A 19,663-nucleotide genomic window follows, 5' to 3' on the forward strand; every position below is an offset into this window, starting at 1 on the left:
AAGGTGCATCAACGGGCCCAGGAACCGCAACCATCAGGCGGGAAGAGGCAGCTACAGGGGGGCTATAAGAGCTGCTCTGACGAGGGGGATTCGGAGAGGGCCCACCTGAAGCAGAAGTTAAAGATCGCGAGGGAGAAGGAAAGCAGCACCCTGCTTCCAGGTGACGGGAGGTGTCCTGAGGCTCCCTCCGACACCCAGTCAAGTGCCGCTGGGGCACTGGAGGACCCCCCGGAACTTCCAGGCGGGAAGGAGGAAACAGCGTGTCCCCAGCCTGACCCAGAGCCAGACCCTCCTGCCTCCGCACCCCTGACGGGAGGATGCCACCTGGAAGGCAGCACAGACGGTTTCCTGAGCCCAGAGAGCGTCCAGCAGTTAGCCCGGGCAATGGGCATGAAGGGACAGATGGAGGGGCTGGACCTTGGACTTGGGGAGGGTACTGCAGTCACTGCCCACAATGGGGGTACGAGTTGCGAGCATTAATGTGTGCAGTGTCAGGTCCACCGCAAGATGTGTATCCACGTTGGCCTACCTGACCACCATCGAGGCGGACCTCCTGTTTCTGCAGGAGTCTGGGATACCGCACCTCGGCAGGTACGGGAAATGGTCCGGCGCCTGGACCTGTGGGCCTTCGATCTGGTCGGGGGGTAACGACTGTCGCTCCTCGGCCCTGGCTATTCTGCTGCGGGGGCGCATCACCATCTCTCAAGTTCAGGAGGTTGTGGGGGGGGGGGCGCCTCCTAGTGGCTGACGTCACCTACAGGAACGGTCTCCTGAGGCTGATCAACGTGTACGCCCCAGCGGTACGGAGTGAGCGGTTGGCCGTCCTGCAGCGGCTTCCACCCCTGCTGGCTACGTCCAGGCCGGACATCCTAGGCGGAGACTTCAACTGCATCATCGATGCAGATGGAAGATCCGGCGTGGGGACAGCGGGTGGGGGGAGTCAACTGGACGTCACGTCCAGATTCCTGACGGGCACGTTGAAGGACGCCAAGCTGCTTGATGTCCTCAGCACCCCTGCAGACGGAGCACAGCAGAGGTACACCTGGTCACGGCCAGACGGGTCTATCCGCTCAAGGATAGACTTCCTGTTTGTGTCACGGGCGTTATCGGTCAGGTCCACCGGCGTCGAGCCGGTGTTCTTCTCTGACCACTGCCTCCTGCTGGCCGACCGTCACTTAGAGGACAACCAGCCAGCCGGCAAGGGGACGTGGAAGCTCAATACGACTCTGTTGACCCCAGAGAATGTCGAGGAGCTTAAGAGGGAGTACGCCGGTTGGAGAACCGTGAAACCCCTCTTTGAGTCTCCAGGCAACTGGTGGGAGACGGTGAAGGGGAACATCAAGAGGTTCTTTGTCCTCAAGGGTGTTCAGAAGGCAAGAGAGAGGCGGGGAAAGCTGTCGCGACTCCAGAAAAGGGTGCAGAACCTGCTCCTTCTGCAGTTGATGGGGGTCGATGTCACGGAGGACCTCCGCGAGGTGAGGGGCCAGCAAGCCTCGCTATTCGCCGCGCAGGCCTTCTGGATAATCTTCCGGTCCAGGGTCCGCTCCGTGGAGCAGGACGAGACGTGCTCATGTTTCTTCTTTCGGAAGGTGCACAAAGAGAGCTCTGTGCTTAGCCGGCTGAAGGAGGACGACGGCTCAGTGACGTCGTCTCGGCCCGACATTTTGAGGATCAGCAGATCCTTCTATGCCGGGCTGTACGACACGAAGCCCACGGACAGCACGGCCTCCAAGTCGTTCTGTCGTCTATAACGGAGGTCTTAGACGACGGCACGAGGGAGTGGCTGGACCGGCCGATATCCCTGGACGAGCTGACCAGAGTCCTCAAGTCCTTGGAGAGGAATAGGACTCCCGGGAGCGACGGCTTACCGGCCGAGCTGTATTCCGCTCTGTGGGGCCTGGTTGGCCAGGACCTGCTGGAGGTGTACGATAGTGCGCTTCGGGGCAGGGGAAATGTGCAAGTCCGTGAGGAAGGGCATCATCACCCTCATTTACAAGAGGAAAGGGGGAGAGGGAAGAAATTAAGAATTGGCGTCCCATTTCACTATTAAACGTGGACTACAAAATCCTGGCCAAGGTCATAGCCAACCGGGTCATGTCTGTCCTGGAGTCGGTGATTCACCCTGACCAAACCTGTGCTGTGCCGGGATGGAAGATCGCTGAGAGCCTCGCGCTCATCAGGGATACGATCGCCTATGTACAGGACAGGCGGGTGGACACCTGCCTCGTCAGCCTGGACCAGGAGAAGGCCTTCGACAGGGTCTCTCATGCTTACATGAGGGACGTCCTCTCCAAATTGGGGTTCGGGGAGGGCATCCGCAATTGGATCCAGCTGCTTTACGCCAACATCGTTAGCGCAGTCTCGATCAACGGGTGGGAATCAGACAGTTTTCCTGTCAGATCTGGAGTCAGGCAGTGCTGCCCGCTCCCTCCTGCCTTGTTCGTGTGCTGTGTGGAGCCCTTTGCCGCCTCCATCAGGAAGGACGTGAGCCTGAAGGGCGTGACTATCCCAGGCAGCGGAGGCCTTCAGGTCAAGACCTCCCTGTACATGGACGATGTCCCTGTCTTCTGCACCGATCGTCAGTCGGTGAGTAGACTATTGGACATCTGCGGCCAGTTTGAACTGGCCTCGGGTGCCAAAGTCAATAGGGGTAAGAGCGAAATCATGTTCTTCGGGAACTGGGACGACCGCTCCTTCATCCCCTTCACCGTCAGGACAGACTACCTGAAGGTGCTGGGTGTTTGGTTTGGTGGAGCTAGGGCATGCACTAAGACTTGGGAGGAGCGTATCACCAAATTGAAGCAGAAGCTGGGCAGGTGGACGCTCCGGTCCCTCTCCATCGTGGGTAAGAACCTGGTTGTCAGGTGCGAGGGGCTTTCGGTACTGTTGTATGTGGCCCAGGCCTGGCCTATTCCCTGGACCTGCGCCGGTGAGGTCACCTGGGCCATCTTCCACTTCATTTGGGGGTCGAGGATGGACCGGGTCCGCAGGGACACCATGTACAAAGACCTGGGAAATGGGGGAAAGGGTGTACCGAACGCCACCCTCGCCCTGACGGCTACCTTTGTGTGCGGCTGCATCAAGCTGTGTGTAGATCCTCAGTACGCAAACACCAAGTGTCACTACTTACTGAGGTTCTACCTGTCCCCGGTGTTGCGAAGGATGGGCCTGGCCTCGTTGCCGCGGAACGCTCCGAGTAGTTGGACCGTTCCGTACCACCTGTCCTTCGTGGAGAAATTTTTGAAAGGAAACACCTTTGACCACAAGGCCGTCAGGCAGTGGTCAGCACATATTATCCTCGGGACCCTTCGGGAAAAGGAGAGGGTGGATCCCGTCGTGTGGTTCCCCACGCAGACTGCCAAAGTCGTTTGGCAGAATACCTCATCGCCAGAACTTTCAAACAAGCACAAGGACATTGCTTGGCTGGCGGTGAGAGGGGCTCTGCCAGTGAGATCCTTTATGCATGCCCGGAATCTCTGCACCACCGCATGCTGCCCTCGCGGTGGCTGCGGGGGGGACGAGACTGTCGATCACCTCCTTCTGGAGTGTGCCTATGCGCAGGAGGTCTGGAGAGGGATGCAGTGGTATTTGTCGAGGTTCGTCCCGAGCAGCTCCGAGACGCGGGACTCCATGCTCTACGGGCTGTTTCCGGGGACGCACACTGAGACCAACATCAACTGTGCCTGGAGGACCATCAATGCGGTGAAAGACGCTCTTTGGTCTGCCCGCAACTTGCTGGTCTGCCAGCTGAAAGAACTGACCTCGACCGAGTGTTGCAGACTGGTGCACTCCAAGGTCCAGGACTACGTGCTGAGGGACGCGCTAAAGCTTGGGGCAGCCGCCGCCAAGGCGCGGTGGGGAAAGACCACGGTATGAAACCCCTCGTCCAGAATAGAAAAAAGAACCCTATCTGGTAACTGGGCCCAGCTGGCGCCTTCCCCAACTGGTCAGGGGGCCAACGGGGACTGTGCGGGGTGACGACTGCCGGGGTGTTTTCTTTGCTTTGTTTTTTTTTTCCTTCTTTGTTTTTTTCCTTTAGTTGGTGTATATACCCCCTGGGTAACCCGGAGCGGCTTGCATGACTGGGTAGGTGTGTGAATATGTTTTATTTTTTGTACATCTTACGAATAAAGTATATTTTTTCAAATAGAAAAAAGGTGACGAAACGTCTGAAAACGAACCTTCCAGCTCAGCGAGCAAACTTACATCCAGAACCTCAACCTGAGCTACAAATCTTCTCAAAACTCGGTAACATTTTATTACTGCAGACAAAAACAGAAATTGCTGGAGAAACCCAGCAGATCTGGCAGCGTCTTTGGGGAGAAAAGCAGAGTTATAATTTTGAGTCCAGTGACTGTTTTTCAAATCTGTTTTGTTTTTGTTTCAGATCTCTAATATTCACGATTCACTGTTTATTTTATTTCTGCACAGATTCGCTTAATTAAAATAAAACCTTTTAGTTGATAAGTTTTAGTTCTCAAAAGCAAAAATGATAATACTTGAGATGTTCAGATGGCTTTTAGTTTAACATTCTGGTGTAAAAAGATGCTTGTTGCTGAACAAATGCATTTGTACTCATTCAGGAAATGCCAATAAACTCAGAGCTTTCTCATGGAAGAGCAATTCCAGTCACTATACTGGGCCCACAACATGGGCTATTTTCAGGACAGGAGACCCGAGCTGAGAAGATCCTTTCTCTCAGAAGTCTTCTCCCCAAATACTTGAAAACATATCAGAAGGAGAAACTAGATTCTTTACTCTATTAACCCAGGCAGAAGGTTCCAGCATAAAACAAAGTAATACGACATGTGACTACTAAGAAATGCCTTGTTAAAAAAGATTACAATGTTCTTTCAGTGACCTCTTTCAAACAAAAACTCAAGTCTCCACAATTTCTCAAACTCAAGACCACAAATATTCTTAAGTATAAAACGGTCTTAACAATAAGAATACACAAAATAATAGCAGGAGGAGGGTACGCAGCATCTGAAATCTGCTTTAATCTTTTACATTAGCTGCATTTTCCCACCTGATCCGTATATCCCTTAATGTCTATAGATAGACCTGTAATAGAAAAGATATTTGAATGTTTTATTAATTTTATGATGACAGATCACATTTGGTAGTATTGATGTAGTTTTCTGAAGGGAAAGTTGAATTTGACAAGTCTACTCTAGTTTTAAGGATATAACTGACAGATAAATGAGGGAAAGCCAGTGTATGTAATATATCTGGATTTTCAAAGCCATTTGATTCAATGTTATGAAAAAGTAAAGTTTATGAGATTGGAGATAATATATTAACAAGAACTGAATATTGATTAGTGGATTTTAAAAAAAGCAATAAGAATAAAGAGAATTTTTTGGGTTGATAACTTCATTAAAATTATGGCCAGTCTGCCTCTGAGAATCTTTCTCTATGAGAACGGATATAAGTCTTGTCTCATTCTATAACGTTATATCTAGAGTTTAGTTTATATTTATAAATCTAACTGATGCTTCAGTATATAATTTTGGAAAACCGTCCCAGTGCATTCCAAGATAGTAGGAACTTCCGATGCTGGAGAATCCGAAATAACAAGGTGTAGAGCTGGATGAACACAGCAGGCCAAGCAGCAACAGAGAAGCAGGAAAACTGACCATTTGTCTGATGCTGTTTGGTCTGCTGTGTTCATCCAGCTCTACACCTTGTTATCCCAGTGCATTCTAAGTTGCTTTTGCCAATTTGGTTCTTCCAATCTATGTTTTGTTTCAAGGCCCTCACAATTATGGCATTAAGCATGTCACATGCTCCTGTGTCTTCACTGACACCTTAGAGTCTGTAACCTATTCTATCGGTTATTTCTTAACTCTATTTAGACTAATTCTCCATTTTCTAGACTATGATCCTTTTTCATGAGAAACAATAACTTAGGAAAATATTAATAGTCAAATGAAGAGCTGCAAGTTAGTTAAAGAAAGCCAGCATTCCATTTCTGAATAGGAAATCCAGTTTAATTTACAGAAGTTGTTTGAAGGGGGAACAGATTATTAATGAGGGCAATGCAATGTACATAGTGCTCTCTCTCTCTCTTTCTCTCTCTCTCACTCTCTCTATGAAGCTAAAATGTGTCCCTGTATCCACAGATTCTATCAGATCTTCTGAGATTCTCCAGCATTTTCTGTTTGCATGTCAGATTTCCCACATCCTCAGTATTTTTCTTTTGTCTTGGTAGTCACTGTTAGATCAAACCTATTTACTCAATGCACTTAATTCATCTCTGGGCTTCCCCTTGAGGGGCATTAGCTCATAAAAGCTGGAAGGGAATTGGAGGCCAGGGGGGTTATTGGATGCCTCAAGGAGTGGGGTGGGGAATCATAGCCAGAAGCCTTAGAGAACATCTTATTGCCCAATTATAGAGAGTTATCTAGTAAGCAGATTGATCCCAGAAGTATTAATTTCCCAAATTGACTGATCCTGTGCAGATAAAGCTGCTGAGTTACCTGACATCCAGGACCTAGCTGAAAACAACGCTACAAACCTGAGTAACAATGAGGTTCACATTCATAGAATCATACTTAAAGTTTCAACCTGCGTCCTTGGAATGGTTTGACACCTACCCAAATCCAGCCTCAGTTTAAACTGGAGGTGATGATTTGGAGACAGGTTTGGGTCAGCAAATATATATTTCAGACTTTATCTCCCCACTCATTTCAAATTCACCAATTTGTTTACAAGGTTCAGATTCAAAACTTGAATTTGCATCCAATAAATCCACAGATGTGAGAAAGTAAAGCCTTCAATACGTGGAACTAATTTATTTGCACAAATTTTGATTAATTTTAAAAAATTATAAAAGGCTGTGCAACTTATAATCAAATGCTTGTGACATTGCTTCAAGCGATTAAAGAACTTAATCATCTTTATAGTTCAATATGCCTCAGTGTTCAGAAGGATTAAATGTAAGCATTAAACAAGAGTCCTAATTCACTCAGGAAAAGATAACCAATTTTTGCAGTGAAAACTTAACGACATTTCCATCGCTGTCATGTTTATTGTACAAGATTGCATGCAGACAGAAAGGTACATTTGTAGACTTGTGTTCTTCCTGTGTTTATTTCATAACACTTTGTATTGTTGTTGTCCTAAAGTAGGAATTTTCTTCCGAAGGAAGTGTTGATTGTGTAACACAAATTGCTTTTTAAGTACATGGTAACTTATGAGTACTATTGATTTTGCAACTTGCATTTCCAACATTTAGCCATGTTCTTGAATATGTGCCAGTTGCTAGAACATTTCCAGATGATACTCAGTGGATGCTTATATTGAATTACATCAGTACTATCTCCAGGGGTGTTTTAGCAGCCAGCTCTTTAATATCAACTGCCAATAGGTTTCCCATTGCAGGAAACTGAACTTTTTAAAAAAGCTATGAATAAGTGAACAATTGAAATATCTCATGGCATAAACTTATACAGTCATGCATGAAAGTTTATAAAGCTCCATAATGGCACAAAAGTAAATTCATCTCAACTGTATATTATTTTGTCAACTTTGTGTAATTTACAAAGGAAGTTAAGACATTCTTGAGACAAGAATTTGCACATGTTCTGTTCACTGATTCTCTGTAATTCCTCTGTTAGGATCAAATAATTCAGTTAGACTTTGTACTTAAGGCAGAACCATGTGAATGAATCAGATAAATAAGATCTTATTTCAGGAAAAAAGTGTCATGTCAGTTTCTTTGATGAATTAATTTCTTCAGTTCTGTGTTGTTACAAATAATCTTATTGTTAAGACATATAACAATCACTGCTAGCACAGTGTGGTATGTCCTATCTCTTCGCAAAATAGCAAATTACCTCCCTGTGCCACTTACATCAATGGTGAGGGAAACCAAAACTCTATTAAATGCCTTTATAATCCCAGTGAGGCAGCTGTAGCCAGTAAAACAAACTTGGAGAATGAAAGGTCAGGGAGGCAAGGAATACAGCACTTATAAAGAAAATGCATTTTATTCACTGTTTTTGAACAAAAAAACTTATAAATAATATTTGTTTATGCGACATTCAGCTTGGTATATTGTATGATAACAAGAGCCTGCTGTCTTTATGCATGGAAGAAGATATTTCAGCCATCATCCAAATGTGGAGAAAAGACCTGAACTCCTTGGGTGAGGTGAGAGTCACCTACCTTCACATCAGTGCAGTGTTTCACCGAGCACCATGGAGCCCTGATAAACCTGCAGCCAGTGGAAATCAGGTGTAAAACTCTCCGCTGGTTGGAGTCACACCTTACACAAAGGAAGATAGTCGAGGAGTTGGAGATCAATGGTCTCAGCCTGAGGACTTTGCTGCAGGCTAGGTAGTGTCCTAACTCCAACCATTCTCAGCTGCTTCATCAATAAACTTCCGTCCATCATAAAGTCAGAAGTAGGAATGTTTGCTAATTATTGTGGAATTTGGCAGCACCTCCAGCTGGAAGGGTAAGGGCAGAAAATAAATGGGAACACAGCATCTGCAAGTTCTCATCCAAGCTACAAACCTGACTTGGAGCTATAACAATGTTCCTTCAATGTCACTGGATTAAGAACTTGGAACTGCCTCACTAACAGCTGTGTAGGTGTATCTACATGCCAAGGAACGCAGCAGCTGAAGAAGGTAGCTCAACCGACTTTTCAAGGGCAATTAGTGATGGGCAAAAATTGTTCGTTTAGCCAGTGTGTCCACATGCTGTGATTGAATATAAAAAGCAGAGCAGACATCATTTTGTAAAATTGACGCAGCATGGCTATTGCTAATTTTAGACAATCTGAAATGTATGGTATGCTTGCAGGAAATTTTCCTTTAACTTGTGTATTACTTTGTGTTTATATGGACAGTTGGAAGAGGCACATTAGTGATTATATCACAAAATTTCAAGTCAAAATTAAATTATTGTGTTAGACAAGGACAAAATTCTGAAATGAATTAACAACCCTTTGTCTTTTACATTTGGCCACCTCCTCTGTTAAAGGCATTATAAAAACCAATTTTCCGAAAGTTCTGAAGAAGTCATACCGCACTTAAAGCGTTAACTCTGTTTTTTCTCCACAGATGCTGCCAGACTTGCTGAGTTTCTCCAGCATTCTGTGTGTTTGTTGCAAAATTCTGGAAGCTGTTACATTGGAAGAGATCTCATCCTCTGTGCAGCCTTTATCGAGTTACATGGGTGAGAACTTACAAGTAGCAGAGTGAAATGAAGTGAAAGGGAGATCTATAGCACTTGCATAAAGGGCTGAGAACCCAGCTCCATGATATCTGTGAAAAATGGTGACTGTAGTGTAAGTGTCTTTTAAGAAATCGATGTAAGCAGAATTGTCATGTTTGTCACCCCATGACACAATCCTCATAAGTTTCATTGCCACACGTCTGAAAGAGATTAGACCATGTTTTATTGACCATCACAGTTAGTAGGTGTTTTTCCAATATGCAGCAGATGATATTGCAGCAAATAACACAGTTCTATGTGGCTTTTGAAAACCCAAGTCCTATGAAATCAGTTCTCTAAGATTATTGTGAAATTTTGCCAGGGATTGATGAAATGGTTTGTGATCATTGTAATCAATCAGCCAATGTACAAAGTTACTGTGTCTCGAGTACCTTTTCTCATTCAGTTTTACTGATGGATTGATGCACTGTGACTGAGGTACTCCTTAATGAGAGTTGAAAAATGGAATTGTTCTGACATTTATGTATCTTAGTGCTATTACTAAATCTGCTGTCCCAACCTTCCACTGGGGCATGATAACTGCAAAATCTCTGTTTCACAGTATGTACAGCTGTCGATTTTCAGGTGAGCACAGAGTGGTGTGCACTCTGGTATCCCTTCACAATCAGCCTGTTTCCGCCTCCTAAATGTCCACAAGGAAGTTCATTGGTACATACCACAGTGTGGGAGAAGATGTTGCCCAAAGGGGTTACTGGAACCAAAATTCCAACAGGAATGAAATGGAACACTGTTGTGAAATATTTCCTGAGGGTACACAGTTGTTGAAACTGAGCAGTGGTCTCGGAGAACAAATACCCAGACATTTTCTTCTGTCAGCTGACTGATTTACACATCTGGTACGAGGGTTTGGAGCAGAAATCCAGATTAGTGCGTCAATCCTGTGTCTGCAACTAGACGTGAAGTCAGAATGCAGAAGAAATTTGCTGGCATCAAGCAAATTACTTAGGCAAATGGTTACAATGGAACCCATATCATTTCACTGCAGCATTGAGTTCTCTTCAGCCCGTAGCTTAAAGATCTTTGCAGCCACAGCTTGTTTGCCTTAAAATAAGACACACTATACATTGAGCCAGATTTAACAAATTAGTAAAGGTCAGTTGAGCTTTGCATTTTTACTGAACATGTAGGATTACACATAGAACAGTGATAGACAAGAGGGATCAGGAAGAGAAGGGAAGTCCAGAACTTGAAACAAGAAGTCATTGCCATTGCCACAGGGAGAGGATTTAAATGGTCATTCTAAAAACATGCAACCTGCTGCTGTAGCTGCGATGAGGTTTTCTTGATCATGAAGGGGCTGCTTGATATGGAGCACCCACTCCACTTCAGTGGCAACCAAGAAGTAATTCAATCTGCTGGCAGCTTGGGTAGAGATTGGATTAGAGGCAACAACGTGAGTTTGCCAATCCCAGTCCGTGCAGTGCTGCCTGATCCCCAATAACCTTGGTTACTCCTGCAATTGGACAGTGGCCTTATTCTGCCCATAGCAACGTAATCCATATTCAACAGCTAGCCCACATTAATCAAACTTACAAACTGGCATCTGTGTCCTATCAATATGAAGTTTTGGTCCTGAACCATCATGGTTTTTTAGGATTGGTTGAGTTTTCAATCATGTTGTCTTTTTTTTATTCCTTCATGGGATGGGGGCAGCACTGACTTGGCTGCATTTCTTGTCCATCCTTAGTTACCCAGACAATCATTATGAGTCAAATAGATTGCAGTGGATCTGGAGTTACACGTAGGCCGTACCAGTGAAGATGGCAGATTTCTGTCCCTAAAGGACATTAGTGAACGAAATGGATTTTTCTTACAGTTGACAACCATTGCATGGTCGTCAATAAACTGCTAATTTCAAATTTTTAAAATTGAATTAAAATTCCACCATCTGCCATGGCAGGTATCAGACCTGGGTCTCAGGATTAATAATACCACTCGGCCCTCATATCCAACCCCCTTGATGAAGCAATTGAGGAGTTTGAATTTTTTTGTTTGATAGTGGTAATATCGTATCACCCGTGTCAAATGTAATATTATCAGTTTAAGGTTTTGTAACTGTTTTTACGTTTCTAAATTAAAAATTGGCTAACGAATGTGAAAATACTTTGGGGTATAACATTTTTACACAAAGGCACAGCCAAGTTATACAATGGTTTTGGTTATATAAACCCATTTACATGAGTTTTGTATGGTTATTTTAAACTTTATTTTCATAGAATCCCTACGGTGTGGAAACAGGCCCCTCGGCCCAACAAGTGTACACTCACCCTCAGAGAATCCCATTCCCAGACCCATTCCCAAACCCAAACCTAATCTTCAAATCCCTGAACACAATGGGCAAATTAACATGGCCAATCCACCTACCCTGCACATGTTTGGACTGTGGGAAGAAACCGGCGGAAACCCACGTAGACACGGGGAGAATGTGCAAACTCCACATAAACAATTGCCCGAGCAGGAATCAAAGCCAGGCCCCTGATGTTGTGAGGCAGCAGTGCTAACCACTGAGCCACCGTGCCACAAATTTAATTTGCATTAGCTATCAACGATTCTTGAGGATTCATCAACATGACTGAGAGACTAGGCCTTTGGCTAAACATCTGGAAGACAAAGGTCTCCTAATCAATCTTGTAACCATCTTGTAAAACAGACTGCCGACAATCAGTATCTACAGCAAGCTTCTGGGCTACATGGATCAATTTTCATATCTTGGGAGCTGTCTTTCAGTCTTTGTAGGCATTGTTTCCAATGTTGAATTTAATCATCAATGCCCCAGAGCGACACAGTACAATACTTGACAAACAGTATGCTTGACGACATCGACCTTAAGACCAGTATGAAGCTTAGAACCCTATGGTGTAGTCCATCTGTTTGGGCGATTTATCCACTTTCAGACCACTTGGCTTCCCTTTAGAACATAGAACAGTACAGCACAGAACAGACCCTTCAGCCCACAATGTTGTGCCGACCATTGATCCTCATGTATGCACCCTCAAATTTCTGTGACCATATACACGTCCAGCAGTCTCTTAAATGACCCCAATGACCTTGCTTCCACAACTGCTGCTTTAGGGTAGCCATTATACTGTCCTCTTCGCCCTGACTCTGTTGAAGTTCTGGTAAGGTACCAGTGCCTTCTACCCTGAAAACTGATGCTAAGTACCTATTCAGTTCCTCCGTGCTTTCCTTATTTCCCCATTACGGCTTCTCCAGCTGCATTTTCAATGGTCTAATGTTCACTCATGCCTCTCCCTTACTTTTTAGATATCTAAAAAACTCTTGCTATCTTCTTTATATTAATAGCTAGCTTACTTCACCCCCACCTTATTGCTTTTTGAGCTGTCCCCTGCTGATTTTTTTCAAGGTTTTGTCATCCTCCGGCTTCCCATTAATCCTAAATTGTATGCTTTTTTCTTTTGCCTTTATGGTGACCCTGGCTTCCCTTGTCAGCCATGGTTGCATCATTCCTCCCTTAGTATGTTTCTTCTTACTTGGGATGAATTTCAGTCCTGAATTAACCCCCAGAAACTCCTGGCATTGCTGCTTCATCATCTTCCTTGCTAGGGTCCCTTCCAATCAACTCTGGCCAGCCTCTCCCTCATGTCTTTGTAGTTACCTTCACTCAATTGTAAAGCAATTATATCTGATTCCAACTTCTCCCTCTCAAACTTCAGGGTAAATTCTATCATTTTATCGTCACTGTCCCCAAGGTGTTCCTTTACCTTAAGCTCCTTAATCAAGTATGCCTCATTACACGTCACCAAATTCAGAATCGGGATCTGCTACCAACCTGATTTTTCCAGCCCTCTTGCATATTGAAGTCTCCCATAGTTATTGTAATAGTGCCTTTCTTATATGCCTTTTCTACCTCCTTATTTATATTCTGCCCCAAAGCCCAACCATTGCTCAGGGATCTGTACATAGCTTCCATCAGGATCTTTTCTCCTTTTCAGTTTCTCAACTATACACACACAGATGCTATGCTTTCCAACCTTATGTTGCTTCTTGTAGTTTTAATTGTTTCTTACTGTTTATTTCTTACTGGCAAGGCAACTTCAGACCGTCTGCCCATCTGCGTGTGCTTTCTCTAGGATGCATATCCTTGGGTATTTAGTTCCCAGCCCTGATTCCCATGCAGCTACATCTCTGTGATGCCCACAACATCATACCCACCAATTTCAATATGTGCTAACTTGTTTCACCTTGTTTCAGGGCTGACTGCCCTGCATCTTTCAATAGTCCCCTTAGCTGCCATGCCTGAAGTTAGATGTCCCGACCCTTTCAATACTCTCTGTCCTATTACTTGTTCTGGAAGTGTTAGTACACGCTCATACACACTCACTCACGCACTACCTTTCTCACACTCTTTTCCTCTTGGGTACGCGTCCTAATGTCCCACCAAATGGAACCCCTCTTTCTCATACCAGTCCTTTAGCCACGTGTTTGCGTCCATAATTTTCTTATCTCTCCGTCTGTAAGTGGTTCACGTAATCATCCAGTGATCCCGTTCGATAATTTTGTTCCTAGTTCCTGACATTCCCCAAACTGAGCCTCTTGCCTATGTTGTTAGTCCCAACATAGAGTACAACAGATGGATCCTCCCCCTCCCATTCCAATATCCTTTCAAACTGGTTTGAAATTCCCTAACCTTGGATCCAGGCAGGCCACATGCCATGTGCACAGAGGGGTTACCTCTAAGTATAGAATCCCCTACCGTCACCACCTTTTTTTCTTCTGCTCCCCCGCTTAAATGGCCTCCTGTACTGCAGTGCAGTGTCCGTTTGCCCATTCTTCCTACTGTCATTTCTTCACCCACACAGGGAGCAAGTTTCTCAGATAGACAAGGTCAAGAGTGGAGGCTCCTCCAATGCTCAATTCAGGATCCCTTTACCTGCCTCACTAGTGGTCACACCCTCCTGTCCCTGACCAATGGCCAGATTTGAAGTACTTTACCTACCAAGTGTGACTGTCATCTGGAACACAGCATCTAGATAACTCTCACCCTCCCTGATGTGTCGCACTGCTCAAAGCTCAGGTTCCAGCACATCAACTCTGAGCCAGAGTTCTTCAACCAGCCAATACTTGCCATAGATGTGGTCACTATGACCCACAATGTGGTGCCACCAGCTCCTATATCATTGCAGGTACAACACATTGCTTAGAATTTGTAATTATATAATTTCAGCATTTAAATTCCCTACTTGTCTTTAGTTGTGAATCTGTAAAAAGGTCCTCTCTTGCTCTCTCACCAGATTCTAGTTACTCTCTAATGCAACAAAGCAGCATTCCATTGCAGGCCAATTTTTACAGACGCACCATAGAAAGCATCCTACCTGGGTGCATCACAGTGTGGCATAGCAACTGCTGTTCCCAAGACTGCAAGAAATTACAGAGGAGTGAACACAGCCCAGTCCATCACGCAAGCTAGCCTTTCATCCATTGACTCCATCTATACTTCCTACTGCCTCAAGAAAGCACCCTCCATAATCAAAGTCCCCTCTCACCCCGGTTGTATTATTCCACCCGCTTCCATCAGGCAGAAATTTTAAAAGTTTGTATACACATATGAATAAATTCAAGCATAGGTTCTTGAATGATCCTCTCAGGTTTTAAATTTAACGTTGATCTTGCTCTCTGTGCATTTTCTCTGAAGTTGTAACATTGTATCCTTTGCTCTGTTCTATTACGCATTTTGTATGGTATGATCAGCCTGTACTGCATGCAAACCAAAACATTTCACTGTACCTAGGTGCATGTGACAATAATAAATTGGATCAAATCAAAATATATCACATAGTGCAACAAACACCACCACCTTACATTCCCAGAAAGAACATACTTTACTAAATGATAGTAGAAGACTGTGGATCAAAGCTAGATACAGGGAAATACGAGTAGATTGCAGCGGTTCAAGAATGTAGCTCACCACCACTTTCTTAAGGGCAACCAGGGACAAACAATAAATGCTGTTCAACTAGTTGCACCCACGTCCCACAAATGAATTGTAGAGAGGGCAATATAGATCTAAACAACTTCCCGAATGTGTGCTGCTTTAGTGTTGAAAAATACAGTGATGGAGAATAAAACTTTTTAATCAACGTCTTCACAGATGTTGCTATACACCACTGGAGCAGGTGGAACTTGAATTCAAGCCCCCTGTCTCAGAGAAACTGATGATTTATAGACTCGATAGTGAAACCTGGCATTTGCTTGATGGGCCAAACGGCCTCTTTCTGTGCACTAGTGGCTCTAACTTAAAGAGAACATGAACTGGTTATTCAGATTCATGGAACACAGTTTGAATGCAGCTCAGGGGTGATGCAGAAGTAAAAGCATCCATTAGCATGAGCTAACAGGCAAGATCATTAAAGAATTTCTTTTCCAAATTCGTGTTATCATAATGGATGTTGTACCTACAATGTCAAAGGGCGCATAGTTACAGTGTGTTCAAGCATAATGCTTGCATATGCTGTTTTGCTGGACATATTGAATACCAAAGCACAATAAGTTATCAAGGATAACAAGGTGTAGAGCTGGATGAACACAGCAGGCCAAGCAGCATCAAAGGAACAGGAAAGCTGACATTTCGGGTCTAGATCCTTCTTCAAAAAAAGGACATCTTTATCAAGGACATTCTTAATTGTTTGGAGGAAGAAAGGTAGGAGGTTGTTCTCCCACAAATATCATTCTCGTGTGGCACCACATACTGTTTGAGATGCAGTCTTCTAGTTTGCGAAACAGTCTCCATAAATGGGTTGTTAATAAGTAGCACTCCTGGGCTACTACACAGGTAATTTAGTTAACATTGTTTTAAAGATGACAACATCTGACCAGGATGGTACAAGATTATTCAGTTACTCACATGTAGCAAGCTGTCTCTATCTCTCAGCACTGATGCTGCAGAAACATCTTGGGTAAGTTATCAGTTAAATCAGCAGAATTGAAATAGCAATGAGAAGAAATAAATACAATGGACAATAAGTCCAAGGTGATTCTATATATAAAAAGCAGGTGACATGAAATATACAGTGTTTCTCCTCTTTCTGCTGTGAAATAATCCAATAGCTGTACTTTTCTATTTCATCAGTTGTAATACTGTTTGTGCAGGTTTTATTAAGAAGAAAAATGACCATGTATTCACTGTCACAGACAAGCAGGCAGGAGACAGGTGACCTTTGACATCTTAGCAGCATACCTTTGATTGGATTAGGAGCCTAAAATGTATAAATCTGTCTTGGGTGATGGTTAAGTCATACAGAGACGATCACTGGCAACTTCAAGTTGTGTTGAATTGCTGCCACCAATTCTCCTTCCCTGTAGATATTTTTAATCAACCTTTCAAGCATGTTATGATGCATCTCTGCAGCAGATAGTAATAGGAACTGCCGATGCTGGAGTCTGAGGTAACACAGTGTGGAGCTGGAGGAACACAGCAGGCCAGGCAGCACCAGCGGAGCAGGAAAGCTAACACTAATAGATGACTGAGATGATACATCTAACCCCATCAGGATCTAGAATGACATGCCTCAAGCCTGTATTCAGATTGCATGAAGCCTAATTCAACCTCAAACAGAGCCATTACCTTCCAGAACTGATAACAAATGATCATCAACTAACGAACAGAATATTGGGTCGAGTGTAACACAAGGGCTGTACTGTACTGCCCAATGTTAGGTATGAGCATTGGAATCTAGGAGTAACCCTCCGAAATATTACTGAATTGCGGATCACGGGCTGTAAAAGACACAGAGTGGACGGAGTTAGAACACTGGAAGAAGAATGTAACAATCTAGTCTGAAACTCTGCACCAAACCAGTTGACAACATTGATATAAAAGCACAAAGAAGATAAACTAGTTCTCAGCTAATGTAACTACAAGATCAGAAGCTGGTATATCAAAGATTATCATATACCGTGCAATATTTATATTAATATATTATGTATTAATTACATTAAAGTAATAAATAGAATTACATTTAAATCTAAAACCCTAAGGGCCTAGGCCCGAAACGTCAGCTTTCCTGCTCCTAAGATGCTGCTTGGCCTGCTGTGTTCATCCAGCTCTACATCTTGTTATTTCTAAGGATAGTTGCTGTCTTTGTCTTCTTATTGGCCATTCAGTCTTGAACCCGAACTCATAATGAAGCAGCAAAACCACGTGATAAAAAACCGACGTAAATTTATGCATTCAGCATTTCCACACGTTCAACTATAACATGAAACCAAAAAGAAAGTTAAACATAGAATAACTATGCACATCCCATGCCCCATCAACATTGATGGCTACCTGTTAGCAACACCTAATGCAAGTTACTCACATTATCAAATCCCTCTTCAGCCTTCAGCTTTTAGTGTCCTGCATATTGATTCTTTGTTGCTTGTGATATTATGAAGCATTCAAAGCATCTCTATTTGGCAACTGTATTTGGGGTGTTCTGCAAGTCAGTGATCAAGCTGCATACTTCAGAATGCTAAAACAGTATTACGTCTCACATCTTTTCACCAATTCCTGTTCTAGTTAGTGAATTGCTGTACATATTATTTCTATGATTTAGCTCATACTAGCGTTAACTGTAGTTTTAAATCTAAGTTATTTATTTACAGAACTTTAAACACTTTAAAATTTAGAAAAGTTACAATATGCTTGTGGTATTTACAGGGCCAGATCGTTAATAGAACCTCCTGGCAGTGAGAGTTACTTGACTTCCTAGCTCCTCTCACAAGCTAAAGCAATCAAGCATTGTACAGAGATCAGTTAAGGACTAACATTATCAAATGTTGATTTTTTAAAAAAAACAATAGAACACTACACCAAGTGATGACTCTGGTTTAACTTTGGCTGTATTATAATACTTCATTTCCCCAATGATTATCAGAGCAAGGTCAAAGAGGTGATCCAGAATCGGTCACTCCTATTTCAGCTTTATCTCTGTGGAGTAGCTGTTTATTAGGACTTCGTAGCATCCAAGAGACATGGTAGCTTCAAAGATGCTTGATTAACTAGAGAATGTTCAAATTGGCATCATGTACTGACTTCACATTTAACTTCTTAGCCTGGGGTGCAGAAATGGGTGATATATGTGCAATGACGTCTATCCCTTGGTAAACTGTTAATATTAAAGGAACTTTATTATCTGGAGCATTGCTGTATTGCTCAGTGCCAAAGTTCACAGTCTTGGCATTTTGAATATTTAAAGGCTCCTACCTGTCAGTTTTGCCTGGCTAATCAGAAAGGGCACAAAAACATAAAAGTTAAGAACTATGGTTACGAAGACCTGCCGTCAGAGCTGTGCCACTGATTGATCGTGCTCCAACAGCAGAGTAATGTGATGTCATGACTAATTTACCATCTCTTTGAGTAACTATAAATGTTGACTAAACTGTTCTACAGTATTATATAGGTGTTACTCCAGAATCAGCAGTTGCATTTCTTTGGTTACATGATGCCAGAGGCGATAAAGGCAAGATGAAGTCTGTACTTCCTACCAGTTATTGAGTTATGTCCGAAATACAAACCCCTCTAACCTTGCTCACTGTGGAAACTGTTCAGCATATGTTATAGCACCATAACTTTTACACTTATTCAAACTAGTGACAGGCAGTAATTGGAGCACTTAAGTTGAATTCAGCAGCAAGGCCAACCATAATACGTGTTTACCTTAATTCCCTTTAACAAGATTGAAGTTGTCAAATAAAATTTCTGCAGAAGTTTATTTTATCAATTTGGAGTCAATAGTCAAAACAAATTTTTGTAAGTGCTGCTAATTTCCACTGCTATCTTAAAATTTAGGATTTACCATTGAGTTTAGCATGAATGGTAGTGGTGACGTAACCTGAAATCCAGGGAGAAGACCGATCTCCGAACTCTGCCAAGTCACACGTAATAGGAATAAGATTTGATCCTTCATGCCAGCTTGTCTATTCAATAATATTATTGCTGATCTTATTTTTTTTATTATTTTATATTTTTTTCTTTTTTTATTCACTAGTGGGACGTGGGCATTTATTGCCCATCCCTAGCTGCCCTTGAGAAGGTGACAGTGAGTTGCCTTCTTGAGCCACTGCAGTCCACAGGCTGTAGGTTGACCCAAAATGCCATTAGGGAGGGAATTCCAGGATTTTAATCCAGCAACAGTGAAGGAATGGCAATATATTTCCAAGTCAGGATGGTGAGTGGCTTTGAGGCGAACTTGGAGTTGGTGGTATTCCCGTGTAAATGTTGCCCTTGTCCTCTTAAGTGGTAAACCTCATGGGTTTTGAAGCATTTGTCAAAGGTGCTTTGAAGAGTTGCTGCAGTGTATACTGTAGCTAATAGAGTCACACCATGGAAATACTTGAAACTTCCCACTGTAGCAAAGTTGTAGATAATGCTTGTTGTTGTCCACTGTTGGAGAACGAGGATTGACCTCTGATT

At 43.5% G+C, this 19,663-nt stretch overlaps 1 protein-coding gene across 7 annotated transcripts in view; it reads left to right on the forward strand.

The window, feature by feature from the left end:
* The window catches only part of veph1 (ventricular zone expressed PH domain-containing 1), a 226,132-nt gene that overhangs the window by 183,205 nt on the left and 23,264 nt on the right, over nt 1–19,663 (forward strand). The window lies entirely within an intron of this gene.

The sequence above is a fragment of the Stegostoma tigrinum genome, chromosome 14, assembly GCF_030684315.1.
Source record: "Stegostoma tigrinum isolate sSteTig4 chromosome 14, sSteTig4.hap1, whole genome shotgun sequence".
NCBI lineage: Eukaryota > Metazoa > Chordata > Chondrichthyes > Orectolobiformes > Stegostomatidae > Stegostoma > Stegostoma tigrinum.